The sequence below is a fragment of the Maniola jurtina genome, chromosome 4 (genome assembly GCF_905333055.1).
Source record: "Maniola jurtina chromosome 4, ilManJurt1.1, whole genome shotgun sequence".
Lineage (NCBI taxonomy): Eukaryota > Metazoa > Arthropoda > Insecta > Lepidoptera > Nymphalidae > Maniola > Maniola jurtina.
Genome location: NC_060032.1, coordinates 12,869,871 through 12,889,637, shown reverse-complemented (window position 1 = coordinate 12,889,637; position 19,767 = coordinate 12,869,871). Strand labels below are relative to the sequence as shown.

The 19,767-nt window shown below is 36.5% G+C and overlaps 1 protein-coding gene and 1 long non-coding RNA gene across 3 annotated transcripts in view; one reads left to right on the top strand and one right to left on the bottom strand.

Moving 5' to 3' along the window:
• Positions 1–966: 966 nt before the first annotated feature.
• Positions 967–18,621, bottom strand: LOC123864103. The gene is made up of 3 exons (XR_006795704.1): positions 18,535–18,621; positions 3,110–3,113; positions 967–978 (listed from the first exon to the last, which is right to left on the bottom strand). It is a non-coding gene; the product is annotated as an uncharacterized LOC123864103 (long non-coding RNA).
• Positions 12,592–19,767, top strand: part of LOC123881319 (protein obstructor-E-like) — a 66,084-nt gene continuing 58,908 nt past the window's right edge. The window contains exons 1-2 of one of the 2 annotated variants that reach the window (XM_045930036.1): positions 12,592–12,695; positions 13,285–13,286. The gene's annotated coding sequence lies outside the window, so the exon portion shown is untranslated. The remainder of the gene's footprint in view (positions 12,696–13,284; positions 13,287–19,767) is intronic. The other variant, XM_045930035.1, reaches the window with a different exon arrangement.

Genomic DNA, 19,767 nt, shown 5'->3' with positions numbered 1-19,767 from the left:
AAGTAAGATAACTATACCAAGTGGGGTATCATATGAAAGGGCTTTACCTGTACATTCTAAAGCATATTTTTATTTATTTTTATGCATAATAGTTTTTGAATTATCGTGCAAAATGTCAGAAAAATACCCGAGTACGGAACCCTCGGTGCGCGAGTCTGACTCGCACTTGGTCTGTTGTTCATGTACCTACTCATTTTACCACTTACCAAAACGATGACGAAATCGTACTGGTTTAGAATAGATCAGAAATTATGCTAGTTCTATTCATATTATGAGTAGGGTAGATAATGTGTCTATGAAGGTCACACCACAGCTTATAAGCTCACATGTTAACTATGTGTTAACTTGTGCCATAGAGCAGTAGGCATATTGAAATGTCGAGCGACAGAAATGACCTTGCGATGGGCCCAAGCATTTAGAAAGGGAGAAACGGACCTTGTTTGGTGACCCGTCCCGAAAGTAGGTGTGAGCAAGTTGCATTGCGCATCACCTTACTACATTTCGTAATATTTATTTTATCTAGAACTTGCTGTCTGCAACACCGTCCGGTCCCAAAGGAGTTATTTTCTTCGCAGCGCTGTTACGGTTCATTTAATCAAATAAGTCCTTAACTTAGTAGGTACCTACCATACATGGTACCTACCTACCTACCCGACGTTTAGCTAGTAGGTACACACTGGTAGGTAAGTAAAACCTATCCTGAGCTCAGTACCTAAAATAGATCCTAATAACTAAAAAGTGGATCTGCCTACTAGTTATATGTATTGTGACGCATCACGATTATGCCCATTGACTAAAAAGAACGAAAGTGCCTTATATTGGTTTGTCCTTCAATCAGACTGCAAAGAATCGACGAGATATTTACCATGGATGTAGCTAAATACCTAGAGAAAGCAACAGACTACTTTTTATCTCGGAAAGTTAAAGAGTTCCCACGAGATTTTTAAAACCCCAAAGTAATAAGCAAATAAGTAAATGCTTTAATTTTGAAAAGTTTAAAACTCGGCACGCGCCTCACATACCGGCTTACTAACTTCAGTGAAGCGGTTTTCTTTACGGCGCATAAATTTAAAAATTCTGGAATAGTATATTTCATTACAAGTGCGGAAAGGTTGTCATTGCAAAGAGTTCCGACAAATGTCTACCCGAGCCGATGCGTAGCTGAAGGCGAGGGTTGACAGTCGGAACGAGTTGCAATGACGGTTCCGCACGTGTACTGAACGACTATTTTTAATACAGTTGCGAAAAAATGAAGCAATTTAATAAAATAATAAAAACACAATAAACTCAACTAATTTAATTTAATTTAATTTAAAACAACTTTATTGTTAATAGATATAAAAAACTAGGGTCGAAATTACTCATTTTAGGCAACCAACAACTAAACTCGTAAAGAAAATTTCTGAAAAATTAGTTTTTTTTTTCTTCACCCATTCTGGTAGGCAAAGGGCCCATACAGTCAAGTCTTCAGTAGAAGTTTTTTATTGATATGAAATGAAAATGAAATTTAATGAGATGAAATGAAATGAAACCTAACCAAACTCATTCAATCAAATCATTAAATCTGATATTGAAACAAATTAGTAGCTTCTTTTTAGAAATATACGTATTTGCATGAATCATAAAAACTTCTATGAATTTTTTTAGTAAAAACTTCATGGTTGGTTTTTCTTTTTAATATTTTGACAGTTGGAAAAGAAAAAGCACGAGTGCGGGAAAGGTAAAAAAAAAGCACGATTATGTAATAGCCCACATCCCGAACGCTATACGTCCCTGCAATACGCCACTTTTTGAGCAACTGTATTAAAAAACTTATTTCGAACTTACCTGCTTGGGGAGGCTGAGAATTGCGTTTTAAGACATTACATATTGATTTTGCTTTTTTATTTAATTAAATACTTCATTACTGAGATCCGTGCTCAGTAGTGAGTCGGCGATGGGTTAACGATGATTGGTGATTGAAGATTGACAAAAGTTGAACAACGAAGTGGTACCATAGGTAGGTATTGGGTAGCTTCCCAAATGATTAGTAAAAATTTTCGACGTTATTATGTTATTGCCTATGCGCTTTGTCTCGAATGCTATTTACGAGTATGTAACCTTAAGTTGTAGCTCCCACGGCACCAATGCCATCACGACCAGCCAACATGATCAATGCAATCAAATGATAAGTTTTCCCACTACGTACTTGTTGGTTCCTTACTATATTCGGACATTGACACTACACAAATCTTTGTAAAAAGCCTTGGACACATTCGTCCATCGCTCTCGTCCATTGCATTGAGCGAAAAGGATGCAAGCTACCTCTGCACCAAATAGATGATGCCAGCAACCTGGGTGGTCTACTCGGCTTCTGGAGCGAGCTTGGGTGACTGGAGTGAAGACATCAGCCCAGAGAAAAGAAAGAAATAAGAAGATGTTGCCAGCGATTTCGTTAACATGGATTTAACATAAAACCCTATAAGAATTTTTTCCTGGCAATTTTTTTCCTTTTTGTCCTGGCAACTCATTGATTTGCCAGGACAAAAAGTAGTCTATACATAATATTATAGGTATAAGTATATCCTTTCCTGGGATACAAGCTACCTCTGTACCAAATTTCGTCAAAAACGGCTAAACAAAAGGGCCGTGAAAAGTTAGCAGAAAGACAAGACAGATAGACACACTTCCGCATTTATAATTTCTCATTTAGTGTGGATAAAAAAAAAATTATGCAGTTTAACGGTAAAACAGTGGCAGCCCTATGAGGGTAACTTATTGTGCACATGTACATGCCAGCAATCTAGAATCGCACACGGATAATCATTGTTTGTGAATGTAGAGATCATTGTCTATGGAAACAAGAGGCATCCGTGAACACACAGGGTATTGTTTATACATTATGAACATGTAAAATACCTAGATAGTCAGGCTATGACTATGACTAGCTCCGAGTTACTCAGGAGGCAACTATGCTTGGAGTTTCTCTCCGTGATTAAATCGCCTTTGTGAATCGAAGATGGTTATTAGAGGTCGGATCATTCAAGATTCCTTCGCAAGTTTCTAGCTTGGTTTAAATAGGTTACATCAAAAAACTCACTTCGTTGTCCCTTCATTCAGCTTCACCTACTTGACTTTCGTTCTTTCCTCCTTTACTCTATTTGGCCGCGTAGGCTCGCTTAATTCAGGGTCTCCTTCTTTGATTTCTCGCTATACCAACATAACTCTAGGCGTAAGACAGGCAAGACTGCATGGGGTCGCGGATCGGATTATATTCTGAGCTACTTTGAACCTTCTGAATCTAATGCATTATTTATGAATTGAATGATGATCTATTGAGGATATAGGAACACCTATGCTCTTCACTTAAAATGTGGCTTGGTCGTTAGACTGCAGATTACCTGGGGAATCTGCAATTAATCAGGGGGCACGGTAGTGCCCCCGCCAAGACGAGTCAATTTTCTCTATAGATAACAGGCTCTCAACACAGTTTTACGATGTAGGTACCTACTCAGTTAATGCATAGGTATTAGAGTAGATTCCTGGCCTTTATCTAGCATAGTACGAAGGTTTATATGGACAAAATGTCAAGAACTAGCATAGGTTTTTAATACCTATGACGAAGAATCTATAGTAAATTAAAAATTAATTGGAGACAAACGCAAGGAAAATTGATATTCTGTTGTTTTCTTCAAATGAACTTGAAAGTTGAAACATAAGAACCTTCATTCCATAGACCAAACAAGACTCATAATATGCTCATCTCCAAAATAAATAAAAAAACCGATCACTTGATATTGGTAAACATGAGGCTTGAGTGAACGTTGCCAAAAAGTGCTTTGACCTCATAGGATTAATACGTTTACTTTTGTTTTGGCCTTAACTTGTTTTTAATGTCCCTCTACCCAACAAAAGTAGTGCATCTTTGGCAAGACTTTATTACTAAAATTAATACTTAGCAACGAACGGAGTAATCTTCGAATGATACAAGCTACTTTGAAAAAAGCTCTAATAAAAAAGTTTTTCGAAAATACTATTATGTACTGTATAGCATTTTTCTACAATAGAGATACGATTACAATGCTTATAACATGTATTTTACCTTCTATGTTGCCTTTAGACCAAAAAGACAATAAAAATGGAAGAATCTATGGTAATTATTCTAAAATATTCTGCAAAATGGTTTTGCCGATGTCAAACAAAGTCACATTTGAATATTACAGTCGTTAAAATTCGAACCACGTCTCGAGACGTAAACCTGTATCCGAGCCATAGCCATGTACTGTAGAAAACTCAAGAGATATGATGCAGAATAAGTCGTAAAGTGATACATCTAGGAGTGGACACAGCCGCACTTAAAAGAAGATCTTAACTTCCGATACTAGAAACAACAAATTCTGGCAAAGAAAAATTGATAAAAAACCTCTGCAATCATTATTTAATGACTAGAATCCACGTGAATATATTACGTATGTTTTTTAAGAACCCTGTGGGAACTCTTTGATTTTCCGAACTTAAGCGTTAACTCAAAGTATAAGATATCTTTACTTTAAAATAAACATGAACAAAATGTCAACAATGTATGCCAGAGCACACTCACAAACACAAACATATATAAGTAAATCCTAGACCACTTTGTCTAGAAACTTGTCATTTTAAATGTGGGTTTTTAATAACGTAGACTGCCACTAGATACAAGATACAAGATACAAGATTTTTATTTGCAGAAACATTTTTTTTACTAACAAACTAACAAAAGATTTAAAAAAAATCCACATCATGACTGAAGCCGGGGGTTACAGGCCAGCTATAAATATACCTTCGTTTGTATGTACCTGAACCCTGTATTTTATGGACCCAGTGGTCCAATAGTTTGACAGTGAGGAGATGCATATAATCTCTCCCCTTAGCGGTAGAACTGCATTACATATTTTAGCAGGGAATAAATAAAATAGGTACACCCTCTTCACCGGAAGCTCATAAATATTGCCTGAACAGAATATACAAAGAACATCCGGCGTGTTTATTCTTTTGTTTTAAGTTAAAAATAATATACTAGTGCTGTGAAGGCGGACACTATCTTTATATTAAGGTAGCATCACATTCACTTGTAGAAATGCTCCAATTAATTTGCAACAAGTGTAAATCAAAAATTTATAACACCCCCGACAAGTGAAGGTTACAGTAACTAGAAAAGAGCTGATAACTTTCAAACGGCTGAACGAATTTTCTTGGATTATAGCTAAGATCACTCTCGATCAAGCCACCTTTCAAACAAAAAAAAATTAAATTAGAATCGGTTCATTAGTTTAGGAGCTATGATGCCACAAACAGATACACAGATACACACGTCAAACTTATAACACCCCACTTTTTGGGTCGGGGGTCAAAAAGTAGCGACCCGGCGACTTCGCACGGGTAACTTAAAATTAACTATACAACTGTAAGCACATTATTTTCGTGAAAGTTCTATTTACTCAGCACGGTAGCTCTCAGATGGGACAATGTTCTCTGAATTCATTCACAAATATCATAATCACGGTAACTTATTTTCGCAAAAAGTTTGTAAATTATAGCCTAGAGCCTTTTTAGATAATCTCTCTTATATTCTGATATTTAATTGCTTAGTGAGAATACTCATTGAGTAGGAAAATATAAGATAATTTCCTTTCTTGTATCATCTGTCAAAGCTTGGATGAATAAATACTGTCAAAGGTGGAAAGGTCTGATCCCCCTTTTCCAATCAAATATGAGTATTTTTATTATGACACAAACGACACAAATAGTCCGTTCCTATCGACTCTACCGAAACGGCCGGGCGGGCTGACATGCGAGTCGGAGTAGTACCTTAATATTACCTTTCTAGAATTATCTGGATCTTGCAAGTTACAATACAAGTCTTTCGTGTTTATTGCTGGGAAAACGCAAGCTTAGAAATACTAGACAGCTTCCTTAAAATTTATCTGCAAAAACTTCCGCAGTAGGTAATGTAAGTTTCATAAAAGCAAAAGTTGTACTTACCTATTTCAAAGATATTTCTATAGCAGAATCGTACCTACGTACAGCAATTTAGAAATAAGTTGAATCGGAAAAGTTGTAAAACTAACAAACAATAGTTATAAAAGTTAAACGTATCTACATCATATCTGATTGTGATACTTATGATAATTTATATACTAATCAGATCAGAAAATAATTGCGTATGTTTGTCCGTCTCTTACCTTTTCATGTTGGCCAAAGATTAAACTAGCGGCACGCTATGATGGCCGGTTTGACGTTTGTCCGCTCATGAAGTTCCGTATTAATTGATAACGACTTTGAAGGAAATAATTGTATTACTTTATTGACGATAGTGATGTGCAGAGATTCATAAATTTTATCGAATGTAGTTTTAGGTTTAGGACTCAAAATTTATTTATTAAATTGATTTCTTAAATGTATACAAGTGTAGAAAAATCAGTTTGCACCATTTAAGGGGTGAATGTACTTGTGAATATGAACAATTTTCACTATGTGGACAAACCTCTGAAATCGCAAAAAAATATCAATAAATTTTTAAAAATGGAATCTAATACGATCGTCACATAGGATCGCTGGCTAGCACAACTACTACCTCCGGCAAACTCGCGTCAATGCTCAATGCAAAACAAAGCAGTTTCGAATTGACGTTGCTTCGAAAAGTATAAACTGTCAGTGCAATGCGATTGTGATATAGTTTTGACCTGGCTTTGGATTTCAAATATTGATACTGCATTACTGTTGACCCTTGCTCGTTAATTTGGACTCTGTTCAAGCCCTTTGTTGTGGATTTCGTCGATATGACCGAACGTACGCAGAGAACTGTTCTAAATAGTCAGACACGTGCGTTCGTAATACGCCTTCGTAACTATTTCGATCGTGAAGCTCAAAATGGAGGGCCAATTTTACCTATAACGTCAGTGGTTGAACGCGTAGCTGATGCGCTTAATATTGGACAACGAACTGTTAGACGGATAACTAAAAAAAAATATGGCGAGACTGGCACAGAAGAAAATAAACTTCACACACCAAAAAAGAGAAAACGAGCAAAACCAGTCGTAGGCATCGATAGCTTTGATGCCGATGCTATCCGAAGACATGTTTACGGCTACTATTTACAGAAGGAGTATCCAACAAGAAAAAAGTTGGTGCATTCACTGAAGGAAGCTGGATTATTCTTCGGTGGGGAAAGTTCTTTAACGAAGATTTTGAAGACCATTGGATTTCGATACAAAAATGTAACAAACGCAAAATATTGATGGAAAGATTTGATATAGCGATGGCAAGGTATACTTTTTTACGGCAAGTGAAAGAAATCAAAAATTGGCAAAATGTTGTGTTCTTGGATGAAACATGGCTTAATGCTAACCATACTGTAGGCCGTTCTTGGAACGATGACACAGCAGCATCTACTTCCAAAGTTCCTGTAGGAAAAGGATCGCGACTTATAATTTGTCACGCCGGAACCATCAACGGGTTTGTCGAAGGTTCTCTCATGGCTTTTGCGTCAAAAACCACTGGAGACTATCATGAAGACATGAATGGAGAAAAGTTTACTGAATGGTTTACCTCAATGTTGTGTAGCCTCCCTGAACCATCTATTATAATTATGGACAACGCCCCATACCACTCGATGCAAATTGACAAGCCACCTGCCCAATCCCAAAAGAAAGCTGATATCGTCGCATGGCTTCGTAAAAATGGCGTAGATGCAAACATGAATATGTTAAAAGCGGAATTAGTACGTCTTTTAAAAGAAAACAAACCAACCAAGATCCGATACGTCATTGACGAAATAGCATTAGAACATGGGCACAGAGTTATACGGTTACCGCCTTACCATTGTGAGTATAATGCGATTGAGTTGGTGTGGGCTCAAATTAAGGGATATGCTGCAAGACACAATACAGAACCCCCATTTACCACAAAAAAAATGCTAAAATTATTAGAAGAAGCTTGTGAACATGTGACTAAAGGAGACTGGGAAAAGGTTGTGAATAGAACTGTTAAATTAATAAGGGAAGATTATGAAAGAGATGTGAAAATAGATAATATTATAGAAAACGAACATATAATTATTAATGTATGTGATGATAGCAGTGACGACAGTGAAAATAGTAGTATGGACGAATCTGATTAATTATGGTCTTTTGTGGCACCTTTTTTGGTATCTTTTGTATTCATATGTTTCTTGTGTGCATATAAAGTATGTATATTCATTTTCGTTCAAATATTCAGTTCGTTCAAATAAATTAAATAAACATATACATTTTTGTTTTATTAAACCTATTTAATCAGGTACAAAAACAAAACTTAATTGTTTTTTGTTCGAGAATAAATTGACATTCCACATCACTATTGTAATGTGTCAAACCGGCCATCATAGCGTGCCGCTAGTGTAGGTATAGGGTAGGTACTTTCTTCCGAAAAGTAGAGTTACCACGGGATTTTTAGAAAACGGGTAGGACATACAACAAGTAGATTAATAGGAATTCGAAAGCTTTTTAAAAAGGATGATCAATATAATCTACGTTTTGCAAAATATAATTTTCTGGGTAAGTAGGTAGGTATATGTATTAAAACAGGCCATATCAACATTCCAGTACGCATCGCCACCTTGAGGACAGACCTTGGCTTTACGAGCGACAATAAAAAAAGAAAAGTACAACCTCTTCGCATTTTTATCCTCACAGAAAGACAGATAAAAACCTATTTTTGCTAGACATGAATTTCTCAAAGTAACGCCTGTGGAGACGAGGCAAGGATATATGTACCTAGACGTAAATAAGTTAGGTTGTAAGTTAGAGCAATGTCCATTAAGCTGTTTTATACCTATAACCTATCTATCACACTTCACACTAATATTATAAAGGCGAAAGTTTGTATGTGTGTGTGTGTGTGTGTGTGTGTGTATGTTTGTTACTCCTTCACGCAAAAACTACTGGACGGATTTGGCTGAAATTCGGAATGGAGATAGATAATATCCTGGATTAGCACATAGGCTACTTTTTATCCCGGAAAACCAAAGAGTTCCCACGGGATTTCGAAAAACCTAAATCCACGCGGACGAAGTCGCGGGCGTCAGCTAGTTCATTATAGATTTAGGCTTCGTAGGAACGTGTGCTATTCGACGTGATTCCTCCCTCGCTAATGGACCACGAGGCATCTCAAAGGTCTGTACCCCGACATACCTAGTCGAAATTCCACCAAAACTCATGCGATGCGATTCGATTCATCATTTCCAACATTGGAGGAAACTAGAATATTAACTTTAAAAAATATTAATAGACTAGAGGATACTGGCGTGGATTTCGTTTTTTTAAATCCTGTAGGAACTCTTCGAATTTTCCGGGGTAAAAGTAGCCTATGTCCTTCCCCGGGATGTACCTACCCCCAAGTCTTTACCTTTCATTAAAATCGGTTTAGAGGTTGGGCCGTGAAAACGTAGCAGACAGACAGACACACTTTCGCATTTATAATATAGTATGGATGGATAGTATGGATGGATGGATTTCATTCAAAAAAGTCCAAAAAAGGTTTGAGTTCCTCACACATTTTGGGCAAAGTTGATGCAATCTATATTAATATGTACATGCACATGAGTAGATATCCCTGGAACATGGACAAGAGGTTCATTCACCCTGCATGGTATGGGGAAAACGGAAGCAGGAATGGCAATTTGATTTTTCTACTTAGTAAATAAACTCTTGCCTATAAAGTACATATGTAAGCTTTTGAGTTTTGATTTTTCAATGTTGAAATCATTGATGGAAGCGCCACTCGTAAGTGTTCTGTGGTTGAAATTATCGAGCATGAATAATTCGAATAATTCCTAAAACTATTATTCGGGTTCTAATATATTCAGTGGCAAACAAAAAAGTTGTGAACTAATTTTCCGCTATACAGACAACAATCTATTGCGTCTCAATAATTATTATGCATTCAAATATTAGCTAAAATACCAGTTTTTTATGCTTATAAATAACGAGGAAATAATTAACTCTATTCAAGAATTGAATTATTTTTAGAGTGAATAAACTATTAATACGCCTACTTATTATTTGTCTAGACTTTGTATAAGTCCTAAAATCGATAGGTATAAGGCGATACAGTGTGGAACCAACATTCATCGAGGATGTTCCCACTAGATTACAACATGGGGTTATTCAAGGGGCGGATCAACAAAATTTTAATGGACGGCGGCAATCATCAGGTGGGTTACCCACCTGCTCGTTTGCTCGCTATTTTTTTTTTAATACTTTGGGAATCAAACATGGGACACTGATTGAGAGAGATGTTCTTCGATAAAAGTCTCATTTTTAACCCCCGACCCAAAAAGAGGGGTGTTATAAGTTTGACGTGTGTATCTGTGTATCTGTCTGGGGCATCGTAGCTCCTAAACTAATGAACCGATTTTAATTTAGTTTTTTTTTTTGTTTGAAAGGTGGCTTGATCGAGAGTGTTCTAAGCTATAATCCAAGAAAATTGGTTCAGCCGTTTGAAAGTTATCGGCTCTTTTTTAGTTAGGTACTGTAACCTTCACTTGTCGGGGGTGTTATAAATTTTTGATTTACACTTGTGATAAAAGCATTGCTGCTACTTCATAAAACAAAAGCTCTACCGTTACTTTTTGTAGTGAAATAACTATTTACCGGAAAACGTCACTTTTCATTGTACATTTTCCGGTTACTCGAATGACAATGGAAAAAATAAAGTGGAACGATCTATTTATAGACGAAGATGTTCCAAAGCGAGGGTTGTGAATAAAAATGAGACCGTGGCCTGAGAGGCATAACAATCAACCTCAAATTGGTACAATAGTATGAGAGCAGGTGGTAAGATTTTTACATGTTTTTTTTTAAGGAATATTAGCCATGCTAATCATGCAAGCTCAACGGTTATAGGAGCAGACTGAAATCCAAAAGGTCGGTGGTTCAAACCCCACCCGTTGCACTATTGTCGTACCCACTCCTAGCACAAGCTTTCCGCTTAAGGGAAAGAGGAATGTAAGTCATGATTAACATGGCTAATAGTCTTTAAAAGAAAATATGTAGGTATGTCTGAGAGTTCTCCATAGTGTTTTCAATGGCGAGTGAAGTTTGCCAATCGCACTTGTACAGCGCGGAGGACTATGACCTGAGCCCTTCGTATTCTGAAACCCGTATTCACAAACTTTACTATGAGGTCTCATAGTGCGCTCGAACGCACAGTGTCCGTTCCACCAAACAGATGACTTTTTATTGATTACGTCAATTTACAATGATCTGATTGGTGGAACCTACACTATGCCTTCGAGCTTACTGTGCTTGTGAATACGGCCGTGAGAGTCTTGAGCACCTGAGTAGTGGGCCGGGCAAATGATGGGTTGAGATGATGATGATAATGATATGTAGTAACTTTTTGTTTGATGGCAAGTAACCTCGGTTTCAATCGTAAGTAGCATCGGGGGTTTTTACTTTAAAGAGCATAAAAATATAAAAATTTCAAATGTTTTTTTGTACAAAATAGCTTTATGGTTACTTGGAGAAAATAGGGGTTTTTCTAAAGTCATACTTCAATCTATATCTCCACCGGCTCCTGGTATACACCACTAAGTTCAATGATTCAAGGCACAAACAAGTATTGATACTCCTATCGATTTAAAAAGACAGCTTGCCGATTCGCATTCGATAATAGTGAAGAGCGTTTATCACAAGGTAGATTGCATTGCTTGGCGAAACCAGGGGACTATTCTGTAGTTTTACGTGACAATTTTTAACAATGCTTAAAAACCTATCACCGAATTCGTAATATTAGCGAATTAGTACTATTGTGGCTAATTATGATGAACACACTCTCTAAACTAAAATAACAGGTTTAAATGTACTGCTATCTTTTTAGTGCCCCCTGCGAGAAGCATAGAACTTTAGTGTTAGATCTGTCAATTTAGTTTAGTTTAGATTTTAGGAAGTGTGGACAGTTAGCAAATTGTGTTGTAATTTATGGTAGTCTTGCTACATCTGTGTATTTTAGCCAATAATAAAACACTCTCAGCGAATCAGATACATTCAACGACGAATGAGCGCTCGATTGCGATCTCATCTGATGAATGACAATACACTTAATGAAATACAAGTATGTACAATAACCTGGCGCTATTCTAGAACGCGTGCGACAGTTTGCTAAACCCATACGGTTTCTACGTGATTTAAATAATAAATTGGTTAGCGGTACGGCATTATCGATATCACGTAGTTACTAGCCTCAATCAAAGCTTCCCATCATATCAGAACTGATTCAAACTAGAAATTATAATTTACCCAATTTACCTGTAATGTCAACCACTTCGCCAGGGAAGTCGTCAAACAAATCTCCATACAAAACTCAAGATTTGACAGCGACGATCTCTCAATCGATACTGAGTTTTATACTAATAAGATAGAGAATAACCGCCAAGAAGTGCTTAATGGAAGTATACACCTACTGATTTTAAGAGGTAGCTAATTAATTCGCGAGTGTTAATAATTACTAGTCTATTCTGTCTAGTCGGGTAACCGAAGTGAAACAAGAGTGGTAAGTGACGTTCACATTCACCTGCGCCTGAGACGACTCAGTCATACTTGGTATACCGAACCAGCCGCTTCCATTTACAAACGTGTTTCCATTTTTCCCGTTTACTTTTTTTCGAGTGCGTGTCGCCACTTCCACAATTTTCATACGTGAGTTATTTTTTTTTTCTATTTTGGCATAAGCGGTTTTTTTTAAAGCGTCTTTTAATATTATACATTAACTTAAAGCTTAGATATAGGTGTTTTTTAATACATTTACTTAGAGATGGAAAATAAATATTGAATTAAGGGGGAACACCCTTAAAAATAATAACCATAGGCATAGGTCTATGAAAGCTTTTGTAATTTGTAGATACATCTTGAATTTGAATATTATTTTAATTATTATCACTATCGTTTACTGGTGTTACTCTCATCAGAAATACCTAAAGCTTTAAAAAACTAGCAGAACTAAAACAAGCTCGACCGTTTTCTATATTTTCCGCGAAATATTTTTTGTTTTGTCAAATATTTTGTTATTTAGTTAAATATAGTTTATAAAACCGATACCAGAAAAATCGTTACAAATTAAGGACTACATTATAGTCTTATATCATCGATTGTAATTTTAAGTTTCATGTAAGCTACAAAGGTTCGGAGCTCGGAAGGTAGAACGTTAAAAATATGTGAAAAAAAATTATGTCACAGATCGTGAGCACATGGATAGTGAAAGTTAGTATTCCGAGTGTAATGTCCGAAGATGTATTCGTATAACTAGGTATACATATTTACATAATAACGTGTAATAATCGCCTATTATACAATGAGATTGCACTAAAAATGATTCATTCATATTAATTAGCTAGTTGGTACGGGTTCGCATACCTAACAGCGCAAAATGTTAATTTATTTGAATAGGCTGGATTTATTTTTAATTAGTATTAGACGTGTAGTCTTCTTAATTAGTTTTTAGTGAATTATTAGGTACCTACCTTTTAATCAAACAGACCAATGATAATTGTATGCGATATTAACTAAAAAATTTGTTACGGAGGTAATCGGTTTGCCTAGAATCTAGATATTTTTAATTAAAATTAAGCACCCAAAACGCCAGCCGCACCATCGTTATCTTCTTTTTCAAGTAGATTAATTATGGAAATTTTTTTGCTTCTTGTGCTTAGCAAGCTAAGTTAATATTATCAGAATCCGAGATCCTTATGATCTAGTTGTGAACCTGATCAGCGATCACTAGAGCAAGGAATTCACAGAATATTATTACGCCTGACCTTTCAGTCCAACTAGTTACATTCAATAGGGCTCGAGTATTTATTCCCTATCGCAGACAACCGATAATGGCAGGTGAAATATAACACGGCAATCGGCATCGATCCGAAATGCCAGCCCATGCATTTGATTTTATTTACGGTTATTCAACCGAGACCCAACAAACGATAAATCGGTCACCTATTTTTTAACCCCCGACCCAAAAAGAGGGGTGTTATAAGTTTGACGTGTGTATCTGTGTATCTGTCTGTGGCATCGTAGCTCCTAAACTAATGAACCAATTTTAATTTAATTTTATTTGTTTGAAAGGTGGCGTGATCGAGAGTGTTCTTAGCTATAATCCAAGAAAATCGGTTCAGCCGTTTGAAAGTTATCAGCTCTTTTCTAGTTCTTACTGTAACCTTCACTTGTCGGGGGTGTTATAAATTTTTAATTTACACTTGTTGATTCTATCAGTGGTGCCGCTGTCTGATTTGATTTTTCAGGATGATTTAGTAGCGATAAAAGCATGCCTGGACTTCTCTATGTCTAGGAGACCCATCCGGGTGAAATATAATATAGCCTATTTTACTACTGGGTAAAGTAGTTTTCTTACTGTGAAAAAATGATTAATATCAGTACAATAGCTTTAGAGTAAGTAGGTTAAAAACAAAGCAACAAATCATTTCTCTTCATAATGTTATTGTAGTGGAAACTACTTATAACAGTGAGACAGGACTGACATTATTATCGGTCTGGTGCGCAAACGTGGCTTAAATCATTCTAACCATTGACATAATCTGTTGTCGTTATTGATTGCCGAGGACAATCTTAATAATTTATTATGAACAACCCTCCCCGATTACAAGTGACCATAACATAATAAGATGCGCTAACATACCTACACAGCAGTCTTGAATCAACATAAAATCACAATTTTCCCTGTAAAGACAGCCTATCTCAAAAATAAAAAATCGGTTTCGGGTAAAAAGCAGTCGTCCGCGTTTGTCCTTATGCTAATTTACTATAACATAAGGACTTTAATTTGTATGTATGAGCGGAGTCGAGTATATTTTGCTAAATGAATCGAGTCATGTTTGTTTATAAATAGGAGCTTTGAAGAAAAAACGAGCACATTTATGCGAATAAGTTATACTTATGTTAGGTAGATTAGGTCTATACTTTTTATTTTTCACAGGAGATACAGAATATACATATAATGCTTACTACGAGCCTGTTCCTATGGGCCTTTTCCAGTTTTCCAGGAACGGCTTTTTATTGGTTCCCGCAACCCTGAGTTTTTCACGGGAAAAAACGCTAAAACCGTATGCAAGACACTTAATAAATATTTAAAATATGACTTATGTCCGTAGACCGTGAGACTGGATCCTGCTTTTTGTAGTGCCAAAACTGAACAGTAAAATTCGACCGGATCGGTTTTTTTACTGGATCCAGCAAATAGGACGCTCGTATATTCAGAACGCTGTAGTATTGAATCACGTCCATCACTATGCACGGAATCGGTTGTATTAGAACGGGATGCTGCCGTAAGAACATGCCACACTACGCACAAAAAGTACTATTTAGTTAAAGACTTATAGTTAAAGGATAGGTATACTTTGACTTTGTTCAACTTCGCTTAGAGTTTAAACAAGACTCCCTTACATAAATCTGTCTCTTTTTAAATTATCTTCAGTCGCTCAATAAATAGCCTTACACTCCTTATACCTTTTAGTATACCTACAAAAGCAATAATAACCAAAATCAAATGGACAGCAAGAAGATGATATCTATTTTTTTAGCTCCTAACTACCTATTAAATTCGAATTTTACGATTTTACGGTAAAAGACCTTTTATCCTTTATCATTCTCGTCTCAAGTTAAAGGTCGTCTGTACGCATAATTAACGCTATACAAGCTATCCCAGTTGTTTGAAACTCAAATTTTCCTCTGTTTACTTTAAGCACGGCCACTTTGCGAATCGAACGAAGTGAAAGCCATCCCTTTGCCCTTCCATTATATTAATTGATCCGGAAATATTAATTACAAGAAAACTAGAAAAAAGCTGATAACTTTTAAACAGCTGAAACGATTTTCTTGGATTATAGCTAAGAACACTCCCGATCAAGCCACCTTTCAAACAAAAAAAACTAAATTAAAATCGGTTCATTCGTTTAGGCGCTACGATGCCACAGACAGATACACAGATACACACGTCAAAATTATAACACCCCTCTTTTTGGGTCGGGGGTTAAAAAGGGGTGACCCACAAAATAATAGAATCAGTTACATCACCTGACTGCGCAATAGCAAAGATAGGCTTATGTTATACTACTATAGTAGGTATATACTACTATATATATATAATAGGTAGAATCTTTAGTTTCATGTATATCTTTTGTTAGATAAACGATGTAAGAATACAAAAGCTGTGCTTACGAGTACTTTTTTATTTACCATAGATTTTGTGTCTGTAAATCAATCCATACTTAATATTATAAATGCGAAAGTGTGTCTGTCTGTCTGTCTGTTTGGCTGTCTGTCTGTCTGTCTGTCTGCTACCTTTTCAAGGCCCAACTATTTAACCAATTCTGACGAAATTTGGTACAGGGTAGCTTATATCCCGGACGGACATAAGAAAATCAATATTCCCGGAAAATCAAAGAGTTCCCACGGGATTCCTAAAAACTAGACTTGCAACGAATATTCGGTTACTATTCGGTATTCGGCCTATTCGGCTGCTTTTATTATATTCAGCCGAATACCGAATATCTACATATTATTCGGCCGAATACCGAATACTTAAATAATATATATATATATTTCATAGAGAAATAATTGGTAAAATGAAAAATTAAAATCGATTGATTACGTATATATTCATATTTTCATTTCTGTTATAATCATTTAAGTAGTCATCGGTGCATAACACACTTACATAATCATCTTCTGAATTGGAAAAATGGAGGATTCTATGTATTTGAATTATTGTGGTAATAAGAGCAACAGCGGGCGCGCGAGCGATGAGTACCTACATTAGAACAAAACAAAGGAGCGCGAAACAATCACGTCTGTACAAGTTTTTGGCGCTAAAATCCAGCCGAATACTTTTGCCTAATATTCGGCTATTCGGTCAGGGGCCTCGCCGAATATTCGGTATTCGGTATACTGCCGAATATACTATTCGTTGCAAGTCTACTAAAAACCCATCCGCTTAACCGATTTGTATGAAAGGTACTGAGGAAGCTTGCGTCCCTCAGTTCCCTCGGGATCTTTAAAAACCTAAATCTACGCGGACGAAGTCGCGGGCATCCTGTTGTGTTATAAGTATTTGTTGTAGGTACTTACCGCCAAGCAAGGCTCGTTAAATCCAACACAATCGTCCAACCGTCAAGTATCGCTAACACGATCAACCTCTAAATAAATGGAATTCGATGCGCGTAAGTAAATTGACTAACAGTTATATGTAAATTTGCACGCATGCATTATAAACAGCTCTAAATTAGGATAAAGGACATGCCTCGCGCACATAATGTATTTGTCATAGTCATAAGCGTTATTAAGAAAAGAGGTCATTGGGAGTCTTGTGAGGACACTCAAGGCCCGTTATCAGGGGTCGATAGGAACGCAAAGCAAAGACACAAAGGCCCGCTTATCAGGAACTTTGGGGGATAATTTACATTTGAGATCATTGGCGCTTTGCCGACATAAACTTACTCTTACATTGGATCATAAAATCCGCAAAAGCTCAACGGTCAGAGAAGTGGGAAGATCTAATTCTCACCCATTTCCAAAAAATATTACGTATGTTTTCAAACATACCTAAGCTCTTTTCAGTAGAATCTTCTTTCCGAACCGGTGCTAAAGTCTTGACATACTTATCATATAGAGAAAAAGCCTGTGAGGACCAGACCTTCATTATTTTATAAAAGCAGAAATTTTCTATGTGCATTGTCCCCAACACAGGGTTGAACGATCAGCGACTATGAATTTTGAATCATGGTGGCTTTGGCAGATTTTTTAAATATTTTCTTCGAAATGGTACCTATTGGAAATCACGTCATGCATTGCCAGACACTTAGCCGTAGCGTGGCAACCCCTTGCGAAACACCCTTGAACTATGCCTTTAGTGTCTGATAGGGGGTTGCCATGATACTAAGTATCTGGCTATGCGTGATGGGATTTTTATACTATTCCGAAGAAATGAAAAAAAAAACTAGACTTTATTCTTTGACGAAGAATTTTATATACCTTTCTTACCTGTTATCTGCCAAAGCCACCATGATCCAAACTTTATAGTCGCTGATCGTCTCTTCCAATGTTAGGAACGATGAGCAAATAAACTTTCAGCTTTCATAAAATAACGAAGGTCTGGTACGTGCTGGCTCTCTCTCTATAAGGTTAAAGAAGAATTCTTTTTTTAGACTCCTTAAGTTCGGGACGGACTCAACCTTCAGGCCCTCCTAACCCTTACTGACCTATTTCAAAAGTAGGGTATATTTATTCAGTGACAACATCAAGTTACTTACTAACCTACTTATTTTTCATGGAATCACCCATCTGAAAAATTAATATTATACCTACCTAGTACTTACCAATCAGTCCGGCCTCAAACCCAATATCCGAATCTGAATGAGATGTGGTTTGTTTTTGTTTGCATCCGACCGTAAGATGAGAGATATGCCGAAAACTAGAGTCTCAACCAATATCATATTATGTATTTTATTAGGTACCATAGACATGTTACATGGCGATTACAATTCGTGCCCGATGATGAGTAAGACAGAATATAAAAACGCATGAGAGTAGAAGAGACAACGCTCTACAGATGTGAACCAAGGAGGTATCCTAATTTTAAGTCTTTGATTCGTATGTAACATGTCCTCTTATTGTTACATACATTATTACTTATCTCCAGCTGATGCTCGCGACTTTGTCCGCAGGGATTCCCATGGGAATCCCAGAAAATCCCATGGGAACTCTTTGACTTTTCGGGATAAAAGTAGCCTATGCCACTCTCCAGTCTCCTTGTCTTTTACTCCATATGTACAAAAAATGACGTCGATTCGTTGCGGCGGAATTTAAGGACAAACCAACAAACACACTTTCTTATTTTTTGGTCCAAGTTAGTTAAACGGATGGGCCGTAAAAAGCTAACAGACAGACATACACATTTTTACATTTATAATATTAGTAGGTATAGGATTAGGATGGATTACGTGAGGGTCTTTTTCTTCGTTTGACATAGGCATTACAATTACTATAGGCATAGGTATAATGAGATCTACATCTCTATGGTTTACAGCTCAATGCCCACCAAGATATTTGAGACGAGCCGAGGCTGGCTGAGATAAAATCTCAATAAAGCTGTCTGAAATAAATACATTGAGACCATTTTGAGATGCTATTTTTAGTCCCGACGCGACGTTACAAAAACATTATCTGTGTGTGTCTGTCCTATAAAACTTGTTCGATTAATATCTTTTTGATGAAGATGCACACGACTTCGGCCGTAAACAAAAATATCTGATATTATAAATGTCAAAGCTTGAATCAATAGTAGGTATTTTGTTAACCCCCGACCCAAAAAGAGGGGTGTTGTAAGTTTGACGTATGTATCTATGTATCTGTGTATCTGTCTGTGGCATCGTAGCTCCTAAACTAATTAACCGATTTAATTATTTTTTTTGTTCGAAAGGTGGCTTGATCGAGAGTATTCTTAGCTATAATCTATGAAAATCGGTCCAGCCGTTTGTAAGTTATCAGCTCTTTTCTAGTTACTGTAACCTTCACTTGTCGGGGGTGTTATAAATTTTTAATTTTCATTAACAGGGCTCTCTCCGTCACTTACTCCATACAATTGTAGTTCCAATTTCATTTGAATATTAAGCAACCAAAGTCGATGAAATTTTGCAGACATATTTTAGAAACTAATATCTGTGTTGATTTATTCGTTGAAGGTGAAACATCGTTGAAACGG